General features: G+C 43.0%; 1 pseudogene across 1 annotated transcript; it reads right to left on the reverse strand.

Annotated features, from left to right (window-relative positions):
* LOC310795835 (myosin heavy chain, fast skeletal muscle-like) lies at positions 1–13599 on the reverse strand (annotated as a pseudogene). The gene is made up of 32 exons: positions 13393–13599; positions 13163–13306; positions 12917–13073; positions 12780–12807; positions 11587–11698; positions 11394–11486; positions 11216–11279; positions 11035–11133; positions 10840–10943; positions 10575–10713; positions 10308–10426; positions 8127–8276; positions 7849–8019; positions 7454–7754; positions 6725–6795; positions 6539–6626; positions 6295–6412; positions 6085–6208; positions 5843–5979; positions 5493–5748; positions 4357–4599; positions 4093–4269; positions 3867–4012; positions 3649–3739; positions 3155–3544; positions 2892–3018; positions 2678–2796; positions 2398–2594; positions 1938–2121; positions 1679–1844; positions 1013–1137; positions 1–193 (listed from the first exon to the last, which is right to left on the reverse strand). The product of its transcript is annotated as a myosin heavy chain, fast skeletal muscle-like (transcript).
* Positions 13600–13922: the final 323 nt, after the last annotated feature.

The following is a 13922-nucleotide window of genomic DNA, read 5'->3' on the forward strand; positions in this document are numbered from 1 at the left end:
TCAAGGCATCATTCCTGCTCCTGACCTCAGAGTCAAGAGTGCTCTGCATGGAGTCAGTCACCCTCTGGCTGTTCCTCTTGATCTGCTCCATCTCCTCATCTTTCTCTGCCAGCTTTCTGTCAACCTCACCCTTAACCTGGTTGAGCTCCAGCTGGACACGCAGAATCTTGGATTCTTCATGCTCCAGTGTTCCCTAATGATTTAAAAATTATTAAATGAGAGCCCTTCCTACCTTTTGAATAGAATAAACGGACAATCTTCTGTTTGACAAACTATTTAAAATTATTGTATTTTTGTATTGTATTGTATTATTGTATTTTAAATTATTGGTAATCAACCCACTTTCTATCATTAATAATCTCGTTAATATAAGCACACGGGCTCACGGAGATCTCCCATTTCCTCCTCTGGCAAAGCGCTCCGTTCTGACGCACGGAAGTTCTGCTGGAGACGTGGAATCTGCTCCAAGGGCGGCTGTTATTGTTTATTTTTTAAGTATGCAGCACATCAAGTTCAAGTTTATTGTCATATACCGGCAACAATGCAAACATCTGTCACCTGCAATGAAAATCTTATACTCAGCGCTCATATCAACTTCACTGTAAAAATGGAGTATTAAAAGATTAATTCTCTGTGGAGAATGCATTGAGAGCCTTAACGAGCCTTAATGACTTGCCGCTGGTCGGGGCGGAGTTTCTGCAGACAGGAGCAGGAGCATTTTTCTCCATGAGGTAAACAGAAAGAGAAGAAAAAGGCTGCCCATGTCATGTGCTTATATTAAGTTAAATGAAGTTATCCTTTATTTATCCCCATGGGGAAATTCATCCTCTGCATTTGACCCATCCTCTACTAGGAACCTTCCTAGAACTAGGAGCAGTGGGCAGCCGCAGTGCAGCGCGGCTGTAATATAATATATTTTCGAGATTATTAATGATACAAAGTGGGTTGATTACCAGTAAAGCCATCCTTTAACAATTAAAATGTTAAAACTCCAGTCTACGAGAAATTTTACCTCAGCTTCCTCAAGTGCTGTCTGCATTTCAGCCTTCTCTGTCTCCACCTGCTTCTTGGACTTCTCCAGCTCATGGATGCTCTTTCCAGTTTCGCCAATCTGTTCAGTCAGGTCTGAGATCTCCTCTGCAGAAAGTTGATATTGTTTTAATGATGGGAGGCCAGTTGGTAAGATTTAACAAGCTTTATTTAGCAAATGGCATGCATGGCAACTACTTTGGCGTATGAGGTGAGAGGAGGACATCTGTATAGGCTAGGATAGAGAATCTCTCCGCCCCCACGTGGGGGATTCTTCAGGAGTCAAGACTCGTTGGTGGTGGACTGGGAAGGTGGGTGGGGCGAAATGACAACTTCAGAGGACAGCTTCAGAGCAGATGAACAGCTGTGATGGCAGCTGCTGCGATGATCGGCCAGAGAGGGAGGTGATGTAGAACCCTCGCTATATGTACTAGGATGAACTGACGTCAACTGACGTCATAACTGACGTCATACTTGACTGACGTCACGGGCTGACCAGGTTATGCGAAGAAGGCGGCCTTCTGATTGATTGAAATGTGGTCTGGAAACCACACTACTTCAAATTAATGTACATTAGATATTGATCTGCCCTGTTCTCATCTCAAGCCAACCTAACAGCAAATTCAAACATTATCTTGGAGGAACTCACGTTGCAGGTTCTTGTTCTCGCGCTTCAGGGTCTCCAGCTGATCCAGAGCTTCCTCATAGGAGTTCTTCATCTTGAACATCTCGGTGCTGAGAGAACGAGCCTCTTTCTGAGCTCCTTCAAGCTCTGCCTGACCCTCCTCAAACTTTTGTTTCCACTCTGCCAAGACCTGAATAAGATGCAACCCATACAGTTGACTTAGTTTCATATTCATCAATACAAAAACAACTGTTTATACTTCAAGAATAAATAACAATCCTACCTTGTCAAAGTTCCTCTGCTTCTTGTCAAGGTTGGCAGCCAGCCCATTGGCCCTCTCCACATCAATCATGAGGTCCTCCACCTCACCCTGGAGCCTCTGTTTGGTCTTCTCCAGAGAGGCACACTTGGAATTCACAGCCTCAATCTGCTCCTCAGCCTCCTGAAGGCGCTGGGCAAGCTTTTTCCTGTTGAATATTTGTAATTTGTCCCTCAATGAAAATAAGTAACTGAAGCCGAGATGTTTGAGGTTGATAGATGTTGGAGGGGCAGTATTCATGGATGCAGTCTCTTTACAATTTTCAAATTGTAATTTAAAACATAGTCCCATTTCACCCCAATATTTCAGAACTAAACAAACAATCTTTTAAATGTTTAAACACATTTTAAATATATCAGCATACAGTACTACTGTGCTCCAATTCTGAACTAAGCATTGATGTGTGGATTTTGATTTTACTCACTTGGCCTCCTCAAGCTCCTCAGTGCGCTGGATGGCATCAGTTTCATACTTGCTCCTCCACTGGGCCACTTCACTGTTGGCCTTGGACATTCCACGTTGCAGCTCAGCCTTCGCCTCCTGCTCTTCCTCAAACTGCTCCCTCAGAAGATCACAGTCATGGCGGGCTGATTGCACACCATGGGCAAGGGCATTCTTGGCCTGTTAAATTAAAGATGATTAAGTGTGAAAAATGTCCAAATTCCAAACAAGAGTTTATCAATGGACACTCAATCGTTTCTTACCTTAACCTCCTCCTCAATCTGTCTCTTCAGCTCCTCAATCTGCTGTGTGGAGGCCTGCTTGCCTCGGGTCAGTTGGGATACAAGAGCTTCTTTCTCCTCAATCTGACGTCCGAACTCGCCTTGTGTGAATATTGGAATGATCAGTTTTGTATACGCAGTTTCTCTGAAAATTCACACAGCAGAATACCCTGTTTGAATGGTGAACTATACATACCATTTTCTGTCAGGAGACGTGCCTTCTGTGCACTTAAGTCATTATTCTGACGAAGAGCTTCATCACTCTTGGTCTTGATTTCACTGAGTTGATCCTCAAGAGTTCTGCACATCTTCTCCAGGTTTCCCTAAGAGCAATTACAAAAAATATTTGTAATGTCTTCAGTATCTACATTATTTTCTGGATCTGAGATTAGATTTTTGACATTAAAATATTTTAGTAAAAATATATCAATGAACCTGTTGCTATTATATATCATGTACCTTTGCTTTAGCAACAGCTTCCATGTTGCTGGAAAGGTCATCGATCTCCATCTTGTATTCACTCTTCTCCTTCTCAAGCTTCTGCTTGACACGCTGGAGGTTGTCGATCTGTTCTCCCAGCTCAGCAACACTGTCAGCCTGCTTCTTGCGGAGAGCAGCAGCGGTGGCTTCATGCTGTAGGGTGGACTCCTCAAGGTCACGACGCAGCTTCTGGAACTCTGCCTCGCGCTTCTTGTTCATCTCAATCTGAGCAGCAGTGGCTCCACCAGCCTCCTCAAGTCTCTCACTGATCTCTTCAAGTTCTCTGGAGAGGTCAGCTCTCTGCTTCTCAACCTTGGCACGAGCAGCACGCTCAGCTTCAATTTCTTCCTCCAGTTCCTCAATTCGGGCCTATTGTATGTAAACATGATAATTTGCAGCAAATGTTCACTTTAATTAAAAGCCATGAAACTTTTAAAATACAAAAATATTACGTAGTACAGTAAATGTGTCACCTGAAGCTCCTTGATTTTCTTCTGAAGCTGAGCACCCATGGACTGTTCATCCTCAATCTTACTGAGGAGCTGGCTGGTTTCAAAGTCTTTCCTGTGAGCATTGTAGATAGTATAGAGAATATTTAATAACATTCCATCCATCCAAACTATCAGATCATCAAACACATGTGATTGGGTCTGTCATGAATAGAAGAAATGAAAAATAAAATAAATTTTACTTCTTGATTTTCTCATCAGATTGCTGCTTATCATTCTCAAGGTCCATGATGCTTTCCTGGGCCAGTTTCAGATCACCCTCAAGCTTCCTCTTGGTTCTCTCAAGGTCCATGCGGAGCTTCTTTTCTTGCTCCAGGGAACCTTCAAGCTGCACATTAAGACAGGTTTGTAATTATCAAGTTCAAGAGCCAACCTATCTTTTTTGCCATACTGACTTCATAAACTCACATCGTCCACTTGCTGCTCAAGCTTGGTCTTGGCCTTGGTCAGAGTGTTGACTTTGTCTTCCTCTGCCTGCAGGTCATCAAGAGTCTGCTGATGTGCCTCTTGGAGGGCTTTCTTCTCCTTGGTCAGCTTAGCAAGGCTCTCATCCTGAGAGGCCATCTCCTCTGTCAGGTTCTTCACCTATTTTTAAAAAATAAATATTTAGCTTAAAATGGCTGATTATTCTAATTTTATTTGTTTTATTAGCTGGCATGGAGACTCATGAACCTTGTTCTCAGTGGCATGTTTCTCCTTCTCCACTTTGGCCAAGGTAAGCTCCAGGTCATCAATGTCCTTCTTGAGCTCAGAGCATTCATCCTCGAGTTTCCTCTTTTTGGCAGTCAGCTCAGCATTCATTTCCTCCTCATCCTCCAGTCTCTCAGTTGTCTCTTTGAGTTTGGCTTCCAGCTGGATCTTACTCTTGATAAGTCCCTCACATCTCTCCTCAGCATCATTCAGATTCTCTCCTTCCTAGTTCATAATGAAACAAAAAGGAAGTAACATGTTAACATATTCTGGGCAAAACGTAAAATATAAGATTAATCCTACCCTCTTTATATTAGTAATTCTTAAAATAAAATTAGGGCTCTTACAGTGGTAGATTCCCTGCCTACCAACATGAGGGTCGCAGGTTCGCGCCCCGTGTTACCTCCAGCTTGCTCGGGCCTCCATAAATGCATGATTGGCTGTGTCTGTGAGTGGGAAACTGGATTGAGGGTATGTGCCCTGGTCACTGTACTAGCGCCTCCTCTGGTCGGTCGGCGTGCCTGTTCCGGGCGGAAGGGAACTGGTGGGAATAGCGTGATCCTCCCACGTGCTACGTCCAGCCAGTGAAGCTCCCCACTGTCAGGTAACCTCGCGTCACCAGGCTCTTCCCGAGGAGAAAAGCCTGGTTTCCATTATCCTTGAATTACACCTCTCGGCATCGGAAACAGGATAAAAAACAACAAAACAAAAGATGGACGTACAGTACCAAACAAAGTTTACGAAGAATTTCTTGTAGAAACTTAGCGGATTTACAATATCACATCTTTTAAGCCAATACAGAAACTTTGCATCGGAAAATTAATCGAGGATTATGATGTTTTTGGCGCACATGTTTCCGTCTCCTTGGTTTACACCCCCAGGTCCAGAAGCGGTGGAGACGCCTCCATACTAACTGTCAGGTGAAAAGAAGCAGCTGGCAACTGCACATGTATCGGAGGAAGCATGGTGCTAGTCTACGGCTCTCCCCAGATCGGCAGAGGTGGTGGAGCAGCGACCGGGACAGCGGGGGGGAAATTAGCGAAGTACAATTGGGTAGAACATGGGGGGGAAATCAGAAAAGACAACAAAAAGACAGCTGGCTAGTGAAGTCTACTCACAGATGCCATCGCATTCTGCAGATCATTCCTCTCCTGCAGAAGAGACACCATCTTCTCCTCTAGGTCCTTCTTCTTAGCCAGGGCCGCGGCCAGGTCTGTTTTCATCTTCTCATAGTTCTCCTTCATCGCGGCCAGCTCCTTCTCAGTTTCAGCACTCTGCAGAAGAGGTTTGATCTTGTAGTAGACCTTCATCCATGGCCAGTGTTTCACATTCATGAATGAGCGGACATTGTACTGGATGGTGAAAACAGCATCCCTATAGAAAAGAAGAAAATTAATGTCATGGATAAAGCCACTTTTGGATGGTAAATGACAGAAATATTTATTTAGAATGGTTATCTTCTACATGCCTGATTGCCATCATCTTAACAAACTCCTTCCTCATGAGGTAAGCACGGCAGAGAGCCTGAGTCATGGTGACCAGAGAAGCAAGCTTCTCATCTCTCATCTCCTCAAGGACACCCAGCAGACCAGCTTTGAAGAAGACCTGAATACAGTAAAAAAAAAAACATGCCATTATCGTTGATTGATTTGGAACTAAATTATAAAGGTCACTACACTACTTTTTTATTTTGTCTTCCTGAATACTCACCTTGGTGTGTCCAAATTTATACTCGTCATGAGGCACATCAATTGATCCAAGCAGCTTCTCTGAGGCTTTCTTGTTGTCAACAAATGTTCCTTCAGGGCACGCACTGGCATTCAGTACTTTGTACCTTTTTGAAAGAGACAATGTGTTCATAGTGAGCACTTAATCCTCTTATCTTGCATCAGAAATCCCTTATCAAACATTCAACAATACCTCTGCTTGAAATCAGCATAGGGGATTCTGCTGGGGAAGCCCTTTCTGCAGATTCTGATACCCTCCAGTACACCATTACACCTCAGCTGGTGGATGACCAGGAAATTCTCCATCATACCTGTAAAAACGAAAATGAAAGAAAAGTTCTGTTAATTTTGAGAAAGTAATTAATCCCAATCAGAATGATTCACTAAATGACTATTAAGATCAGACACTAGAAAGATCATGTCAGCTGACAGTGTACCTGGAGTCTTATGCTCATTGGGAATGAGACAACGCACAAAGTGGGGATGGGTGCGGTGCAAGTTTGTCATCAGCTTGCCCAAGTTCTCCTAGAGATAGAAGATGAAACCAAATGTTCTTTGTGAAGTTCTATACATTTGATTATAACTCCAAACTGAGACTTGATGATGTTCTTAAACCTTCTTACCCTGAACGCTGAAGACACAGTCTGCATGGAACCACCCTTCTTCTTGCCTCCCTTCTTGGCGCCACCAGTCTCTGTTTTTCAATTGATAATTTTAAGGTAGAGAGGAAACCTAAACTTTAGATCAACTCATGGTGAAAGAAATCTATATTGCAAAACAATTCTTTCAGTTTTTTCAAAGGTATATCACATCAACAACAGTGGATACAGAGGAGACAACAGTTTATGGGATGTGTGCATGCATGGTCATCTTCTCTTTTGTGCCATGATAAACTAAATCATACTGTAAGGCTAGCTATTAGAGACTGGCTTTCATAGCTGCAATCAGAGCGGTAATTGCAAAGCCAGTGTGTGAGTCATATTTATTACACATTTCCTTGTTTCCAATCATAATTAATGACCTGGAACTGTATCTATTGACTTTTAATTATTACAAATTTTAATTAATTTCTACAATATACTGTCTGACTAGACATGGTGGTAATTTTTGTGGTGTCATGTACTTTTCTGAATTACTTTCACGATATGTAAATGATCAAATGGGCTGGAGGTATGGGCAAGAGGATAAAGGTGATAAAGCTAATTATGCCCCAGTATTTCACATTATGAAAGAGAAGACACCATACCATAAACATCTCCCTGCTGGTAAGGTTAATGATTGAGCCCCACTGAGTAAACAAAATAAAAAATCCATGACCTTAATCAGAGTTATAAAGTTATACTGTATTGTACCTTCAACAACAGGTGGATACAGGACAGGCAGCAGCTTAACTGAGGACTTCTGGTAAAGTCCGATAACAGACTCATTCAGGGGATCCTTGTTCTTGTCCAGCCAGCCAGTAACATTGTAGTCCACAGTTCCAGCGTAGTGCACCAGGGCGAAGTGGGCCTCAGCCTTGCCTTTGGCGGGCTTTGGTTTCTCAAATGCTTTGGTTTTGCCAAGATGCTGGTCATACATTTTGTTCTTGAAGGTCGTATCTGAAGCCTTGGGGAACATGCACTCCTCTTCAAGGATGGAGAAGATGCCCAACGGCTGTATGAAAGGTGCAAAGAGATACATCATGAAGAGCCATTGTTGTAATGAAGCATTCAAACAATAATTACATAGTCACAACATTATTCTGTACCTTTTCAATAAGCTCAATGCAGGCAGCCAAGTCCATGCCGAAGTCAATGAACTCCCAGATGATGCCCTCCTTCTTGTACTCCTCTTGCTCCAGGACAAACATGGTGTGGTTGAAGAACTGTTGCAGTTTCTCATTGGTGAAGTTGATACACAGCTGCTCCATGCTGTTGTACTGTTAGTGGACAAAGGATTATCTTAACCTCTCGCAGCAATACATGATAAAACTATCAAAGATGATTAAATTAAACGGTCTATCCATTACCATGAATGGATACTTACATCAAAGATTTCAAAACCAGCAATGTCCAGCACACCAATGTAGAACTGCCTTGCTTGCTTGGTGTCCAGCTGCTGGTTGATGCGGATGACCATCCACAAGAACATCCTCTCATAGATGGACTTAGCCAGAGCGCTCACTGAGTTATTGACCTGAAGAAAGTAGACATTAGCGTGAATCAATTTTAGTCCAACCTGAGCACATAGATTACTTAATCTTTCACTCGATCAGAGATCACATATAGCTCAGATTTACTCCTCCATTATGTCATTTAATAACAAATGTGTTGTGAAAGCTAAATCAGCCTGGGAGGAGGAAATAGGTATTGAGTTCTCTGATGATTGGTGGCCTGGAGCAGTTGATAGGGTTAGTTCTACAACGTCTGGGTCTCATACAATTCAAGGTGCTGCACACAGGCTCCATTATTCTAAAGCCAGACTGTCAGAAATCTATCCCAATGTAGATAACAGATGTGACAGATCTAGCCATGTCCCTGCCAACCTTAGTCATATGTTCTATTTCTGTCCCAATATTAGATGGGAACCCTTTCTTTCATATGTAAATAGCCTTCAGAGGCTTCCAGCCGAGCAGCAGGTGAAACTCGCATTCCTTGCGTGCGTGCGTGTGTGTGTGTGTGTGCGCGTGTGTGTGTATGCGTGGGAGGGGTGGGGGGGTTACATGTTAGTCTGTGTGTGGGGCAGCTGGGCAGGAGGATTATAAAGTGCTCCGTTAAATGTTAAATGGCAGTGTACCCCTTGCTCTTAAGTGTTGTATGTGTATATGCGTGTATATGTATAAAAAATTATGTTTAAAAGTAAGAATTATTTTCAAGCCTCGTACGTGAGTGTACTGTATGGCAGAATGTACAAATGTATGTTTGAGTTTCCACTGTAATAGATTTTCGCCAAATCATTTCCCTTAACCAATATCCTACCTCACCACTACTTCCCCATTTCCTCCCGACTTGCTAAAAGGGTAGATACATTACATAATTTAGCAGTGTAATCCAAAGTTAGGTTTTTCTTAATAGTAGACAGTGTTTTACAGCTAACAATAATGTCTTCACAAGCAATCAGTAAAAAATAAGAATGCTTTCACATAATTGAATTTCTTTGTATTAACACTTTCAGTGCCACGGCCCTTGGGCAAAAGGTTGCTTGCTGTGCCACATAGGCCGCAATGCATTTTAAAACAGTCATATAATTTTTTTAATAATTACTATGTAAACACTGAACACGCACAAATAACGATGAGACTCTCTTCTATCACCTGCAAAAAAAAGTTTATTGATCCCATTTTCCGTTCTTTAGTTATGAGCCGGAGAAGATAGCTTGATTGAACGAAAAACATACCTTTTTTTCTACGAGCTGAGATAATGAGCCTTTTGTGAAATTAAACATTTCAAGCACATCTCTGACTCTGAAGCTAATTTTCTGATGTCTGGGTCTGTCTGGGTGAAGTGTATGCTGCTCTGCTGCTCTCCGTGCTCCCCCCCCCCCCCCCCCCCTCAACTGCACACGCCTCCTGGGTGTGTCTTATGTGTCTGGTGGCTCTCAGTCTCTGCTGAGTTTGCTGCGCACACACAGTGAATGGTGCGCGACATTCAGCTTTTTGGTTCCGCGTGTGTTTGTCACGGGCTGGCATGCTTCCAGTTCGGAATAATAATGCTGATTATGTGAATGTGCTGTTGCAGCGTACATGGAAGTGCTCAGTTGTGACAGCGGATGCTGCTGCTGGGGGCACAGCTGGCGTTGTGCTCGTTTATGGAGGCACGTCGATGCATACGGACGGATGCAATGCGATTTCCTCATTTTCACCAGTGACTATTTCTGTGTGTTTGGCTCCTTTTTCTCTGATCAGGAGAGTGCTGTCGCCACCTAATGGGTTTGTAAAATAGGTTATCGACCTCCAATAGCTACAATATTGTTAGAGGCGACGTAAGAAGCTTAGATCGACACCCCCCCGTCAAAAAAACAATTTGGAGTTATGACGCCATTTGGCGTCGCTGGCACTGAACGTGTTAATGACCTGCCAAATGAGGAATCCTAAATTATCAATATGATCCCCCCCCCCTCCCCCCCCAATTTATCTCCTAAATTATTCAAGCTGTAAGGCTCTTAAACTTCTCTGTTTAAAGAAGATGTGTAAACTAAAGAAACAAGACAATGATGCATCTTGCTCACCTGAGGTACAGTCTGTCCCTTGGTGACAAACTCATTTCCGACCTTCACTCTGGGGTAGCACAGACCCTTCAGCATCTCAGCTGAGTTCAGACCCAGCAGGTAGCCAACCTTGTCAGCCTCTGAAAGATCCACATGAAATACATTATAGATATGTGACAATGACTGTCAAAGCCAATATAACAGAAAATACAAACTTAACTGCTGTAATGAAAATTTAATTTCAAAGCTGTTCAGACTTATCCACTTTGGGGTGAAGTTTAAACTCACCATCTGTGCCGTCTGGCTCAGCCTGCTCTTCACGCTGCTTCTGCTTGAACTTCATGTTACCATGGTGGAGCACAGCACCAGTAAACTTGTAGATGGCCACCCTCTCCTCACCATTGAAGCCCAGAATCTCAATAGCCTCCTGTATTCGAATGATGTGTCAATGGTGAGTCAAAATCACTTCAGAAAATTAATAAGAAACCGTGATGGTGATGATGATTTAATGCACAAAGCATGAGAAAATGTGTCGGAACTGAACATCACTCACATCAGTGGCATCCAACTCTACATTGTCATCGATGCTGGCCACAGTGATGTGACCCTGACTGCACATGGGGAAGTCATAGGGGTTGTTGGTGAGGAGCGACATTTCTGGAGATTTACAAAGGTAGAAAGGAATGAGTAATTATGGATTATGTAAACAGTTTGCGTTAGGGTTAGCACGATCAGTTACTCATCTTACCAAGAACATCAGGCTTGTGGTTGGTCATCATCTGGAAGAAGATGTGGTAGCCTCTCTCATCAGGAAGCTGGAATGTCACTCTGGACTTCTCCAGCAGATCTGTAAGGGTTGTTCATAACTCAAAATCTGGTCCACTGACTGTGGCAGCCATTTCCAGTCACCATAGAAACGTTTTACTTACATGTCTCAATATCAGCACTAGACAGTTTACCAGTTGCGCCGAAATGGATTCTGATGAATTTACCCTGTTTGAAGGAGCATAGTATTTAATGTAGCTCTACACTGGTGATATATAATGATACCCCTCCCCCCCAACACACACAGACAGAGGTTGCAGACAGAACTGCTTCCATACTTACAAAGCGAGAGGAGTTGTCGTTCCTCACAGTCTTGGCATTACCATAGGATTCCAGCAAGGGATTGGCTGCAATAATCTGATCCTCCAGTGAGCCCTATAGTTCAGGTTTTAGATTTTAACATTGATATCTGATTTTTCTTTTTCCTTCCCACAAATACTTTCCATGTTCTGAGAAATCTAGCTTAATAGTATACCTGTATCTTTCCTGATCCTTGGGAGGCCTTTTCTCCCACCCCCACTGAGATTGTTGCAAAGTACTGGATGACACGCTTTGTGTTCACAGTCTTTCCAGCACCAGATTCTCCACTGGGTATAGATAGATTTGAAGAAATTCAGTCAAATAATGGTATTATATATATATATATTATTATATATATACTATATATATATATATATTAAGGATGCACCGATCGATCGGCACGTGACCGGAAATGGCCGATTTTCACGTGATCGGCCTCGATCGGTGATCTGCGCCGGTCACTCTAAATAGCCGATTCTGTGAGCCGATTTTCACGTGACGTGCGCGCACCCCAAAGCACCGACAGGCACCCAGCCACCACACCACACATGCCAGCATACCTTCCTCGTTGTGGAATCTTTTCACCGTCAGTGAAGTAGACAAAGCTCGCAGTTTGTCACACATGCAAGTCGAAAATAACCCGTGGAGACAGAGGTGCGGCCGAGTCCCGCTCAGCTGGAGTCCAGTCTGAGCGGCTCGCTTCACCTCACTGGCCCCCCTCTCTCTGCTCTCTCTACCCGGGAAGCAGTGCTGCTGCACCCGGCCATAGCGCACAGCTGGCTTGGCGAGGTGAACGTGAGCATTGTGTCCAGTATAACCATTCCCCGACCTGCCTTCTCCAGTCCATTCCACATCAGCGCTGCTGCCTCAGCCTGTCAGTCATGTTGTAACGTGGATACAGGAGAGACTATGTGTTTCGTATTGCAAATAGAACGACGGACATAATAATAAAAATGCATCGGACTCACAAGTGTGCAAGGTTTTCTGTGCGTGACGATTTTTTTTCGGATGGCACGGCAGATAAAAAAAAAACGCATACGAAATTTCGGACTGTGTGTAAACTCCGCCTAATATTCAGACTGAAGATCGTTACTGTAACTCATAAACTAATTTCCCCTCTACTCAAGAGGACTGGTCTGGAGCCAGGCTATAAACTCCTTGTCCATGGATAATTTTGATGTTCTGTTGCACCTGTTTTCTTTTGGAAAAGTAAATGCATGAGCTGTGGGATATAGGCTATTGGATTTTATTTAATTTTTGTATTCATTGTATTTGCACAAAAAAGCTCTGTCCAGTAACCTGGAACACTTTTCTTTACATATACACATACACATATACTGTATATATATAATCAGATGGGAAACTTACGTGATCAAGACTGACTGGTTCTCCCTATCTGTATAAGGGGAAATAAGTACATAGTATTTATTTTATTATTTCATTATTAATCATCTATGTAACATGAATCCTGTTTATTGACAATTTATATATTCTCAAAGACATACCAATCAGCATGAATTGGAAGGCATTGTCAGAGACAGAGAAGATGTGGGGTGGGGCCTCCATACGCTTTTTGCCTCTGTAAGCATTTACAACCTCAGCATCGTACACTGGGAGCCACTTGTAGGGGTTCACAGTGGCACAGAACAGCCCAGAGTAAGTCTGAAGGGGAGGAGAGAGATGTGGTTACTTACAGTACAGTATGTTTTCATTCCATATACAATATTTACTCCATAGGCACAGTATCTTACGTAGATCATCCATGCTGCATAACGCTCTTTGAGGTTATACAGCACAGAGGCTTCATTGAGATGGGTCATCATTGCCATGTCCTCAATTTTGTCATACTTGGGAGGGTTCATAGGGTGGACATCCTCCTCCTTAACTGTTATCTCCTGAAATATTGAAACACACTTTCAGTTTGTGGTTAAATTCCAACAGTAAGGTACATTGCTGTGAGTTTCATGAAACCTTAGCCTACCTCTTGGGTGTCATGGACTTTGACGGTGGCTTTGCCACCCTCTTTCGACAGGATTGTACATTTAAGGTACAGCTCCACCTTATCGGCCACATAGGCAGCAGTTTTGGCATCAAAAGGTGCGCTTTGAGCCTCAATCCTCTCCCTCTCTGGCTTACGTAGGTAAATGGCGGCCTTGCCATAAACCGCCATCTCCGCGTCCGTACTCATGGTGACGGCTTACTTCTGTGTGGTAATTCCAAATAAAGTATAATCAGACCCATGTGCCAAGTTCATGTGGTCGACCATCACCTCATCACCTAATAGAGTTCATCTAAACAAGTGAATATATCCACCACTATATCATGTTCATGCATCATCCCAGTTGGTCTTCAACATAAATTCATAAATTAGTGGTTAATTTCTAGTCCTGTTTTAGGCTGGGCTGGTAAGTTACTTTCAGATCCCCCCCCCCCCAAGATTGATGAAAATAAACTACAGTAGGGCAAACATAACAGCATTATGATTAAAATATTTTACATGTGATAATGAAA

The sequence above is a fragment of the Poromitra crassiceps genome (assembly GCF_964638095.1).
Source record: "Poromitra crassiceps genome assembly, chromosome: 21".
Taxonomy (NCBI): domain Eukaryota; kingdom Metazoa; phylum Chordata; class Actinopteri; order Beryciformes; family Melamphaidae; genus Poromitra; species Poromitra crassiceps.